Below are 13260 nucleotides of genomic sequence, written 5' to 3' on the forward strand. Positions count from 1 at the left end.
TCTGACAAAATGTCAGAAAAATCCAGCTGTGCACAACCAAAATCAGACGAACCATCCCACTGGAATGTTGCTTTGGATTAAAAACCTTCAGCCTGTTATTGTGAAACTTTATCCACTGGAATAGTTGGCAGCAGCACCATCAGTGCAACTGCAGAGCAACACCAATAAATCCCACTTTTCACTCCCGTTCTTATTGCAAAACCGTGAACAAGGACGTGCAGTCTTTCAAAAGAATAACACAATAAGGCAAAGGACAGATTAAAGTGGACATGGACCTCTGACCCACACACTCCATGCACACTGAAATACAGATGAAGACAAAATTATTAGTCCCTTATGAAATTGAACACTTTCTTCAAAATTTTCCCAAGTACTTTTGTAACAGAGCCAGGAATTTTCAGCACAGCATTTCTAAACATCCTTTATGCTATTTTAATATGAACACAGAAGCAAAACTATTTCACTAAAACTACTTGGGATTACACTGTTGCTGTTACTACACCCTCTGACAGGTCGTTCCAAGTATTCACCACTCTAGTTATAAATAACAATTTCATCAAATCTCGACATGATATTCTTTTAGTGCTGTGAAACCTTCTGTTGTCTTCTGATAATGGGACCTCAGGACCACACTTGCAGTATGCACCTTTAGCTTCGCTATGCACGACCTCTGCCACATAACTACGTTCAATCACTGGAAATTAAAATCAAAATGAAAAAAAGAAAGCAATCTCATATTTCTGAGGTTTAATTATTCTTTCATCCACTGAATTTAAGAAAAATGGTGAATATTTTACCCGGTGTTGTGCCGGCATAATGCACAGTAGTCAAAATGGGCCAAAAGGTTTGAAAAAATTCTGAAAAAGCTGAAAACTGGTGTATGCTCTCCCCCTAGTAGCCTTGATAACACACAAAGTCCCCGTGTATTCTCACTGAGCTTTCATCATTATGATGTCATGATATCATAATTTATATTTACATGAGAAACTGTCTCATTCGGATATATAACTTAGTATACAAGGGTATATTTTTGATTACTTTTTGATTTAACAGCCATACAATGTTTTGGAACATTGATGTAAATGTAAATAAATACAAGAGCATAAGGTCATTATGTCATGACCTCATTTATGACATCACAATATGATGTCATCATGTTGAATTACCCCATAGTCTGTAATTATAGGGATTGTCACTGTAATGTTGAAAAACCACAACCGCTTATCCGGGATCAGGTCATGGGGGCAACAGATCTCGCAGGGGACTTTTCTTTCCTGGGCCACATTAACCATCTCCGACTGGGGGATCCCGAGGCATTCCCAGGCCAGTGTGGAGATATAATCTCTCCACCTAGTCCTGGGTCTTCCCCGGGGTCTACTCCCAGATGGATGGGCCTGGAACACCTCCCAAGGGAGGTGCCCAGGGGTCTCCTCCCAAATGCCCAAATCACCTCAGCTGGCTCCTTTTAACGTGAAGGAGCAGCAGCTCTACTTCGAGCTCCTCACGGATGACCGAACATCTCACCCTATCTCTAAGGGAGACATCAGCCACCCTCCTAAGGAAGCCCATTTCAGCCGCTTGTACCCGCGATCTAGTTCTTTTGGTCATGACCCAACCCTCATGACCATAGGTGAAAGTAAGAATGAAGATTGACCAGTAGATTGAGAGCTTCACTTTTTAGCTCAGTTCCCTTTTTGTCACAATAGTACGGTAGAGCGAATGCAACACTGTGCCGATTCTATGGCCAATCTCACGGTCCATTGTCCCCTCACTCGTGAACAAGACCCCGAGGTACTTGAACTCATTCACTTGGGGCAAGACAGCATTCCCTACCCGGAGTAGGCAATCCATCAGTTTCCTGCTGAGAACCATGGCCTCAGATTTAGAGGTGCTGATCCTCATCCCAGCCGCTTCACACTTAGCTGCGAATCGATCCAGTGAGTTTTGGAGGTCACCGGTCAATGAAGCCAACATGACCACATCATCTGCAAAAAGCAGTGCTGAGACCCTGAGCCCACCAAACCGGAAACCCTCCTCCCCCTGACTACGCCTCGATATCCTGTCCATGAATATCACAAACAGGAGTGGTGACAAGGCGCAGCCCTGGTGAAGGCCAACCCCCAAACGAGTCCAACTTAGTGCCGAGCACCCGAACACAGTTCTTGCTTTGTGAGTACAGAGATTGGATGGCCCTGAAAATGTACCACACCAACTACAAAATAAAAGAGGACACTATACAATCCAGGATAGGTCTTCTGTGCAATTTTTCAAACTCGGGGACTTGGGTTCAAAATATAGTATTACGGTTTGAATCAGACTGTGCCTCCATGAAACAGGCAATCCTCACTCTGTTATCAATTAGCATGCCGGTGTATTTATGAGTGCAATGTTGTTTGCACATGCAAAGCTTTAGTAAATCAGGCCCATAATCTTTTGGCTGCTCCTGTGTTCATTTATTTATTATTTTTCTCAGGTTTACTTGCTTTTTTTTTTCGTGCTCCTGTGACAGAATTAATCATTTTCATGACACTATTTTGTATTTGTGTGTTTTTTATTTGACTATTTCTAACACTCCTTCCCATATCCCTAACCATAACCCCCTACAGACCCCTTCCCCCCGGATCACAGCACATTCTGTGTCTAAACATGAAATTAATTTGTGCTCCCATCATGAAAATGTAGCACTTTTCATGATGGGAGCACGAGCCACAGATTAATTTACTTTTTGTCATGCCATTACAAAATGGCATGAAATTAGGTTGACATATACTGCACATGTCCTCTGTGATTTCTGAAGAATAGTTTTGAAGCTGAAATGGGGCGGCTCTGGATGCCACCATCTTGACAGTGCTTATGGGTTGCCTATCTCACAGGCAACCCATAAATGGGCAACAAGGTGGAGTGTGGTCAATACCACTGTGACCCAGTCGGGACAAACTGAGCTCCAACATACCCCCATCTCACAGTTACCAAACAAGCTCAGATAAGTTGAGGCAAACAGGCTAACTTTGGTTCAGGTGTTGGATTAACACATATTTGTGAAGCCAGCAGTCATTTTAATAACAGATGACTGTGCGGGAATCAACCCTGTGGGGTCAATGGACTTACTTATTCCAATTAAGGGTCATGAGGGAGATCGATATTTATGCTTGCTTCCTATGAGTACCTGTGAATACTCATGGAATACAAGTGTGATTGTAAGTAGTGCTTCTTTGAAGCCTATGTTGATTTTCACAAAGCATTTGAGCTGACCAGACTGCTCCGTGGGACGTCCTGAGAATTTATGGGATCTCCAAGAAGTTACAGGACATCTAGCCAGCCTATACGCAGATACTATGGGTACTGTGCGCAGTGGAGGCTGAGACTCAGAGTGCTTCCCAGTGAAACCCGGTGTTCATCAGTGGTGTGTTCTTGTTCCTACAATGCTCTTAGACAGGGTGTTGGGTAGGGCTGTGAAAACCAGTGACTTAGATGCTTTTGCGAGGAAAGGTTTACTGACCTTGAATTTGCTTATGATGCTGTGATCTTTCCAGAATCAATGCACAGGCTGATTGCAGCACTTGAGAAGCAGAGTGAGTAATCAGAGTGTCTGGGTTTCTGATTGTCCTGAATCAAGACTATACTACGATCCAGTTTTTCAAAGACTTCCTAGATTCAGCCATCAGATGTCTGTGTGTGGTAAAAGTGTTGAACTTGTCCAGAAGTTCACTTATCTCAGCAGTGACATGCGTATCTCTCAGTCCTCTGACTTCGACATCGTGAGGCACATGGGAAGAGCTTATGGAGTAATGAGGTCACTGGAAAGTGATGTTTCATGATGTTGATATCTTTGAGGGAAAACAAAGGTCCAACTCTTTTGGGCCAAGGGTGCTGCCTGAATTGCTACATGGTGGTGCAACTGAACCAGTGCACAGGTGTCTGAGTGTTGAGGACCCCAGTAGCTGGAGACAGCTAAGGGGATACCTACATTTCTCCTGGCTGTTTTAGATACACAGTGAATTTTGCAGAGTAAAATACGCTCTGCCGTAACTACATTTGGTCCACTCCAACAGGAGTTAAATTCTATTATAGTGTGAAATCAGCTCTACTGTCTTGTCAAATATAGTTTTTCAACTGCAATAAGAGTCATTCACAGCATGATAGAGTTGATTTAACACTGTGATAGAGTTTATTTAACTCTCTTTGGAGTAAGACCAAATGCAGTTCCAGCAGAGTTTTATTTTGCTCTGAAAAATTTCCTATGTAGATGCTTATTGTAGAGATGTGGAAATGGACTGGATAGTGTCTGCCTGGGTGGTTGCCATCCAGGCAGGGGCGCCACCAGGGAGTTTGGGCCCCATGGAAAGAAATCTTACTGGGCCACCCCCCATATTATTTTGTAAATATTATAATTGTATTAGGGGCCTCTCTGGGCCCCTGTCAATCATGGGCGCTAGAATCCTTCTTATTCTACCCTTTTTGGCACCCCTGCATCCAGGACCCAAGGCAGCCCCCTGGTGCCACAGATGTGGTGAAGCGCAGTAACAACGCATGCCCCCAGACATGACTTGTCCTGTGGTGTGAGGGGAGGGGTGGCAGGGTGCACACTGGAGACAAGCTGCCAGTCACAGGGTCACACACAGTGCATCTGGAAAGTATTCATAGCACTTCACTTTTTCCACATGTTGTTATGTTATAGCCTTATTGCTCCTAGTCAGGGGCGCCGCCAGAGATTTTGGGCCCCATGAAAAGAAATCTTACTGGGCCACCCCCATATTATTTTGACAGTATTATTGTTGTGTGGGCCGCCAGAAGAGGAGGTACTGCTGGCCCACCACCAGAGGGCGCCCTGCCTGGAGTGCGGGCTCCAGGCACCAGAGGGCGCAGCCGCCTCACAGGAGCAGCTAGGGTGACAGCTGTCACCAATCAGCAGGAGTACATCAGCAGGACGACGTCTCCACCTCTTTGCCGAGATATCGTTCTACCTGGAAGGTAATATTCTCAGCTGACTGCTTGACAGTAACCTTTTGTGATTTTTGTGAGTGATAACAGACCTTTTTTCCAACGAGAGGTGGAGGTAGCTTTCCTGCCGTGCGGATTACTGGGTGCAAACGCGCCCACCTTTAATTGTGTTTTTGTTCCTCGCCAGCAGTACCAGGTCCGACACGCGGAGGCAGTGGCCACCTGGGAGTTCGGGACTTGGCGGCTCCAGTATTCCCGGGGTCTGGTGGCGGAGGAAATCGTGTGGTTCCGGTTCTGCTTTGGACAGGTGTCTCCTATCTTCGAGCCTGCCCACACGACACCTTTGTGAATTGATTCTGATCTATTGTTGTAATCTGTTGTATTTGTTGTGCACATTCACAACAGTAAAGTGTTGTTATTTGACCTACTCCATTGTCCGTTCCTTTGCGCCCCCTGTTGTGGGTCCGTGTACCGACACTTTCCCAACAGGATATCTCAGCCAGCGTCATGGATCCCGAGGGGCGTCAACCGGCTGTTGAACGGCCAATGGAAGAACAGGGCGCACAGGCGTCCGCAGGAGGAATGATCGGTGAGTTGCAGCGGATCCTCACCGCTTTCACGGCTCGGTTGGATTTAATGACCGAGCAGAACGTCCTCCTTAACCGCAGGGTGGAGGCTCTCGCCGCGCAGGTGGAAGCGCGCCCTCAGGGCGCTGCTGCGGCTCTCCCTCCTGTCGACCCTGTGCGTAACAGTGACGTTCCACAGGTCATTCAACGACCCCTCCCACCTTCCCCGGAAGCATACATAAGCCCTCCAGAGCCGTACGGAGGTTGTGTGGAGACGTGCGCGGACTTTCTTATGCAGTGTTCGCTCGTCTTCGCACAACGTCCCGTCATGTACGCGACTGATGCTAGTAAGATAGCTTATGTCATTAATCTGCTTCGCGGCAAGGCACACGCTTGGGCTACAGCGCTTTGGGAGCAAAATTCACGGATCCTTCTGATATATGATGGGTTTGTGAGGGAGTTCAGAACAGTGTTCGATCACCCAAATAGAGGAGAGACCGCTTCAGCCGTGCTGCTGTCAATGAGACAGGGGCGCCGGAGCGCAGCTGTTTATGCAGTCGACTTCCGCATCGCGGCTGCGAGGTCTGGCTGGAATAACACTGCCCTCCGTGCCGCCTTCGTAAATGGACTGTCGTTGGTCCTGAAGGAGCTCCTGGTGGCCAAGGACGAACCGCGGGATTTAGACGGGCTTATTGATCTCATTATACGATTAGACAATCGGTTAGAGGAACGCCGTCGGGAGCGAGGCGAAGGACGTGACCGGATACGCGCCGCCCCTCTCCCTTCCGGGTTCGAAAAGGGGCCGCCCTCCCCACGCTCCACAGCCGCAGCGCTTTGTGGGGCAACAGCTCCCCCTGGTGACGTTGTTAGGGAAACGCACAGGGCCAAAATGGGGAGGCTGATCCGTGGAGAGTGTTTTCTCTGCAGCTCAACAGAGCACACACAGAGAGACTGCCCCAAACGGCCAAAACGTCAACACTCACCCTTAGAGACTGGGCTAAGGGGGGGTCAAGACATTCAAGTGAGACACACACAAATTGCCACACGACTCCCAGTCACAATCCTGAGCGGGGATTTAACCCTTCAAGCCCGAGCACTGGTGGACACGGGGTCAGAAGGGAATCTGCTAGACAGCAGATGGGCAAAGGAGGTAGGGCTCCCTCTGGTGGCGCTTCCTTCGCCATTGCAGGTGCGGGCACTAGATGGCACCCTCCTCCCTTTACTCACACACAAGACACAACCAGTAACTCTGGTGGTGTCTGGAAACCACCGGGAGGAGATTGAGTTTTTTGTAACTTCTTCTACCTCCCGCATGATTTTGGGCATCCCATGGATGTTAAAGCACAATCCCCGGGTCGATTGGCCGTCTGGGGTGGTGGTTCAGTGGAGCGAAACCTGCCATCGGGTGTGTTTAGGATCCTCGGTTCCTCCCGGTTCCCAGGCTAAGGAGGAGGTCAAAGTCCCTCCCAATCTGACGGCAGTGCCGGTTGAGTACCACGATCTTGCTGATGTCTTCAGCAAGGATCTGGCACTCACCCTTCCCCCGCACCGTCCGTACGATTGTGCCATTGATTTGGTTCCAGGCGCTGAGTTCCCATCCAGCAGGCTGTACAACCTCTCACAACCTGAGCGCGAATCAATGGAGACCTACATCCGGGACTCATTAGCTGCCGGGCTGATCCGGAACTCCAACTCCCCGATGGGGGCAGGTTTCTTTTTGTGGGCAAGAAAGATGGGGGACTTCGTCCATGTATTGATTACAGGGGGCTGAATGAGATTACGGTTCGCAACCGATACCCGTTGCCATTATTAGATTCCGTGTTCACCCCCCTGCATGGAGCCAAAATCTTTACTAAGCTGGATCTTAGAAATGTGTATCACCTGGTTCGGATCCGGAAGGGAGACGAATGGAAGACGGCATTCAACACCCCATTAGGTCACTTTGAGTACCTGGTCATGCCGTTCGGCCTCACAAACGCCCCCGCAACATTCCAAGCATTGGTTAATGATGTCTTGCGGGATTTCCTGCACCGATTCGTCTTCGTATATCTAGACGATATACTCATCTTTTCTCCGGATCCTGAGACTCATGTCCGGCATGTACGTCAGGTCCTGCAGCGGTTGTTGGAGAACCGGCTGTTTGTGAAGGGCGAGAAGTGTGAGTTTCACTGCACATCTTTGTCCTTCCTGGGGTTTATCATCTCCCCCAACTCCGTCGCTCCTGATCCGGCCAAGGTTGCAGCGGTGAGAGACTGGCCCCAACCCACTAGCCGTAGGAAGCTGCAACAGTTCCTCGGCTTTGCAAATTTCTACAGGAGGTTCATTAAGGGCTACAGTCAGGTAGTTAGCCCCCTGACAGCCCTGACCTCACCAAAAGTCCCCTTCACCTGGTCGGATCATTGCGATGCCGAGTTCAAGGAGTTGAAACGGCGCTTCTCGTCTGCACCCGTTCTGGTGCAGCCCGATCCTAGTCGCCAGTTAGTGGTTGAAGTGGATGCCTCGGACTCAGGGATAGGAGCCGTGCTTTCCCAGAGCGGGAAGACCGATAAGGTCCTTCACCCGTGTGCCTATTTTTCCCGCAGGTTGACCCCGGCCGAACGGAACTATGACGTCGGCAATCGAGAACTCCTTGCGGTGAAAGAGGCTCTTGAAGAGTGGAGACATCTGTTGGAGGGAACGTCCGTGCCATTCATGGTTTTCACTGACCACCGGAACCTGGAGTATATCAGGACCGCCAAGCGGCTGAACCCCAGGCAAGCCCGCTGGTCACTGTTCTTCGGCCGTTTTGACTTCCGGATCACCTACCGTCCCGGGACCAAGAACCAGAGATCGGATGCCTTGTCCCGGGTACATGAAGATGAAGTCAAAGCGGAGTTGTCGGATCCACCAGAACCCATCATCCCGGAGTCCACTATCGTGGCCACCCTCACCTGGGACGTAGAGAGAACCGTCCGGGAGGCCCTGGCATGAAGCCCGGACCCCAGAACTGGGCCGAAGAACAAACTATACGTCCCACCAGAAGCTAGGGCTGCAGTCCTGGACTTCTGTCACGACTCCAAGCTCTCCTGTCATCCAGGGGTGCGAAGAACCGTGGCAGTTGTCCGGCAGCGCTTCTGGTGGGCGTCCCTAGAGGCCGACGTCCGGGATTATATCCAGGCCTGCACCACCTGTGCCAGGGGCAAGGCTGACCATCGCCGGGCATCAGGTTTACTCCAGCCGCTGCCCGTGCCTCATCGCCCCTGGTCCCACATCGGCCTGGATTTTGTCACGGGCCTCCCGCCGTCCCAGGGTAACACCACCATCCTCACGATAATGGACCGATTCTCCAAGGCGGCCCACTTCGTGGCCCTCCCGAAGCTCCCAACAGCCCAGGAGACAGCGGACCTCCTGGTCCACCACGTCGTCCGGCTGCATGGGATTCCAACAGACATCGTCTCCGATCGCGGTCCCCAGTTCTCCTCGCAAGTCTGGAGGAGCTTCTGCCGGGAACTGGGGGCCACGGTGAGTCTCTCGTCCGGGTACCACCCTCAGACCAAAGGGCAAGCAGAACGGGTAAACCAGGAGGTGGAGCAGGCCTTGCGCTGCGTGACTGCCGCACACCCGGCGGCCTGGAGTACCCATTTGGCCTGGATCGAGTATGCCCATAACAGCCAGGTGTCTTCAGCCACCGGCCTCTCCCCTTTTGAGGTATGTCTGGGGTATCAGCCCCCGTTGTTTCCAGTGGTTGAGGGAGAGGTCGGTGTGCCCTCGGTCCAGGCCCACCTGCAGAAGTGCCGTCGGGTGTGGCGTGCCGCCCGTTCTGCTTTGCTAAAGGCCCGGACGAGGGCAAAAGCCCATGCAGACCGTCGGCGGACCCCGGCCCCTGCGTATCGGCCTGGGCAGGAGGTGTGGTTATCCACAAAGGACATCCCCCTCCAAGTGGACTCCCCCAAGTTACAGGACCGTTACATCGGCCCATTCAAGATCCTGAAGGTCATCAGTCCAGCCTGAGGCTTCGGCTGCCGGCCTCACTGCTGATCCATCCTGTGTTTCATGTGTCCCGGATTAAACCTCATCACTCCTCACCCCTCTGTACTCCGGGTCCGGCGCCGCCTCCTGCCCGGATCATCGATGGCGAGCCGGCTTGGACTGTACGCCGGCTTTTGGATGTCCGTAGGATGGGCCGGGGCTTCCAGTATTTGGTGGACTGGGAGGGGTACGGCCCCAAAGAATGCTCCTGGGTGAAGAGGAGCTTCATCCTGGACCCGGCCCTCCTGGCCGATTTCTACCGCCGCCACCCGGACAAGCCTGGTCGGGCGCCAGGAGGCGCCCGTTGAGGGGGGGGGTCCTGTTGTGTGGGCCGCCAGAAGAGGAGGTACTGCTGGCCCACCACCAGAGGGCGCCCTGCCTGGAGTGCGGGCTCCAGGCACCAGAGGGCGCAGCCGCCTCACAGGAGCAGCTAGGGTGACAGCTGTCACCAATCAGCAGGGGTACATCAGCAGGACGACGTCTCCACCTCTTTGCCGAGATATCGTTCTACCTGGAAGGTAATATTCTCAGCTGACTGCTTGACAGTAACCTTTTGTGATTTTTGTGAGTGATAACAGACCTTTTTTCCAACGAGAGGTGGAGGTAGCTTTCCTGCCGTGCGGATTACTGGGTGCAAACGCGCCCACCTTTAATTGTGTTTTTGTTCCTCGCCAGCAGTACCAGGTCCGACACGCGGAGGCAGTGGCCACCTGGGAGTTCGGGACTTGGCGGCTCCAGTATTCCCGGGGTCTGGTGGCGGAGGAAATCGTGTGGTTCCGGTTCTGCTTTGGACAGGTGTCTCCTATCTTCGAGCCTGCCCACACGACACCTTTGTGAATTGATTCTGATCTATTGTTGTAATCTGTTGTATTTGTTGTGCACATTCACAACAGTAAAGTGTTGTTATTTGACCTACTCCATTGTCCGTTCCTTTGCGCCCCCTGTTGTGGGTCCGTGTACCGACACTTTCCCAACAATTATAATTGTATTAGGGGTCTCTCTGGGCCCCTGCCAATCACGTGCCCCTAGAATCCTTCTCCTTATTTTCCCCTTTTCGGCACCCCTGCTCCTAGTGGTTGGATTGTGTCTGACTGTAATTAGGATGGGTTAAATGCAGACGACAAATTTCATTGTATGTATGTATATGTACAATGACAATAAAGGCTCTATTCTATTCTAAAAATGGAGTAAATTCATTTTTCCCTCAAAATTATAATCACAACACCCCATAATGACAACATGAAAAAAGTTGGGTTTAGGGTTAGGGTACCATGGGCCTTTTACTAAGGAGTGGCTTCCATCTGGCCACTCCACCATGCAGGCCTGATTGGTGGATTGCTGCAGAGATGGTTGTCCTTCTGGAAAGTTCTCCTCTCTCCACAGAGGAATGCTGGAGCTCTAACAGAGTGACCATTGGGTTTTTGTTCACCTACCTGACTAAGGCTCTTCTACCCCCAATCCCTCAGTTTAGATGGGCAGCCAGCTCCAAGAAGAGTCCTGGTTGGATCCAAACCTCTTCCAGTTATGGATGATGGAGACCACTGTGCTCAATGGGACCTTCAAAGCAGCAGAAATGATTCTGTACCCTTCCCCAGATTTGTGCCTCAAGACAATCCTGTCTCAGAGGTCTACAGACAATTCATTTGACTTTGTGCTTGGTTTGTGTTCTGACATACACTGTCAACTGTGGGACCTTATATGTAGACAGGTGTGTGCCTTTCGAAATCATGTCCAATCAAATGAATTTACCCCAGGTGGACTCCAATTAAGCCATAGCAACATCTCAAGGATGATCAGTGGAAACAGGATGCACCTGAGCTTAATTCTGTCTTTTAGAGCAAAGGGTGTGAATACTTATGTACACGCAATTTCTTAGTTTTTTAATTATTATTTTTAATAAATTTGCAAAAATCTAAAAAAAAAACAAAAAAAAAACCTTTTTCTCATTGTCATTATGGGGCATTGTGTGTAGGATTTTGAGGGAAAAAATTGCTCCATTTTAGAGGCTGTAACATAACAAAATGTGGAAAAAGTGAAGCGCTGTGAATACTTTCTGGATGCACGGTGTAGACAGACAGACTCACACTGTCACTCACACCTACAGTCAAGTTAAAGATTATAATTTACTTATCGTGCACTCCGAAATATAAAACAACAACAAACCAACTCCCATTAAACCAGTACCATAGCTTCTGGGGCAGTGTAACATCAGATGAAAGCAACATTCCATTCAAAGAATCCTGTCGTCTGTTTGAAAAAAATCCAGTCAATGTTTGTGTGGAGCACAGCGGGTCATCTAGTTAATTATATTATATTAATGTACTCGGTTCTCAGTACTTTTTTCCCATCACACAGTGACATATGGCAGCAGGTCGGCCAGCTGACATTTGATTGTACACAGTGGAGGATGTCTGACTCGCAAAATTGTCAGAAAAACCTGTGAGCAAAACACACACACAGACAGTAAACACAACATGTACTCATGACAACGCCAGCGTTAATGACAACGGAACTTTACTTTGTGAAAGGAAAAAACCTGTTGTTTCTAATTAGCATCTTCCCTTCGCTTAGCCTGAAGATTAAAGAGCACCTTGGGGAAAATATTTCTGAATTAAATTATCCTAAAAACACTGTGGTCAGGCTGTGGTTAAACTCACGCAGAGCTTTTTAACGAATTTGGCGGCAGGCCTGAAAGTTACAGGAACTTGTCACAACTTGAAAATTGTCTTACTGTGTGCAGCACTTTGAGTTGTATTTACCAATATGAAAAGTGCTCCAGAAATAAACTGGTTGATTTATTGATTTATAACAGAGACAATCCCAAAAAAGTACTCCTAATAATGGATAACTATGGTAAAGGTATGAGGTCGATGGTAAACGGGATGTTCCACTGTTTACAAGGACAGGATAATGGAAAGTTCCACCCCCTCTGGCTGTGAGAGCAGTAGCAGCACACCGTGACAGTCCGTGCTGTCAGAGGTTAGCGATATTCAAGGTTTTCCACATCCCACAGCAACAAAAGACAAGCAAAAATATGGAGTACACAAGGAAATTATTGCTGTGTGCCACATACAAGAATGTCAGCTGAACTGCAGTGAAGTGGCTCATCACCATATGGAGAATTCTTTGCCCCAAGTACCAATAAGTCAATTGCCTGTAAGGGCAGGGGCACAACTGTAAGTTGTTTGTTTGTTTGTTTTTTTTCCGCCAAAAGTTAACTTCTCAAATGAATAAACAGTCGAGACAATGCCACACATTTGAGCAGCTTTTGTTGCCATCTAGTGGGCGCTAAAACCATTTCAGGGCTTTATATTTTTCCTACTTAAAACCAAGAATTAAGTTAAAAAAATGTGTTCAGTATAAATGTTGCATGATTTTATTTGTTTATTTATTAGCAAGCAGCGCTTCGTCCTCACAGTATTAATGTATAAAAATTTTGATTTTGAGAGTTCTTGAGTTTTAGGACGTGGAAGTTTTTACTGTCTGGATGGATGGGAAGACACCAATTTCTCTTGACAAGCACAACTTACATTCGTGAATAAATAGGGAATCTTTTTTCACTATTTTCATTGAAATGGAACTAAATGATAAAATAAAGGAACACATTCTTTATCCAGTGTAACCACTGTACCCATCTGGACCAGTCAGTGCTTTTTACTGGGAGGACAAATGCACAGTGACACACACACACACACACACACAAGGAATGCATGTACAAACAGAAACAGATGTAAGAAAGTGTTAA

The sequence above is a fragment of the Thalassophryne amazonica genome, chromosome 4, assembly GCF_902500255.1.
Source record: "Thalassophryne amazonica chromosome 4, fThaAma1.1, whole genome shotgun sequence".
NCBI classification, from domain to species: domain Eukaryota; kingdom Metazoa; phylum Chordata; class Actinopteri; order Batrachoidiformes; family Batrachoididae; genus Thalassophryne; species Thalassophryne amazonica.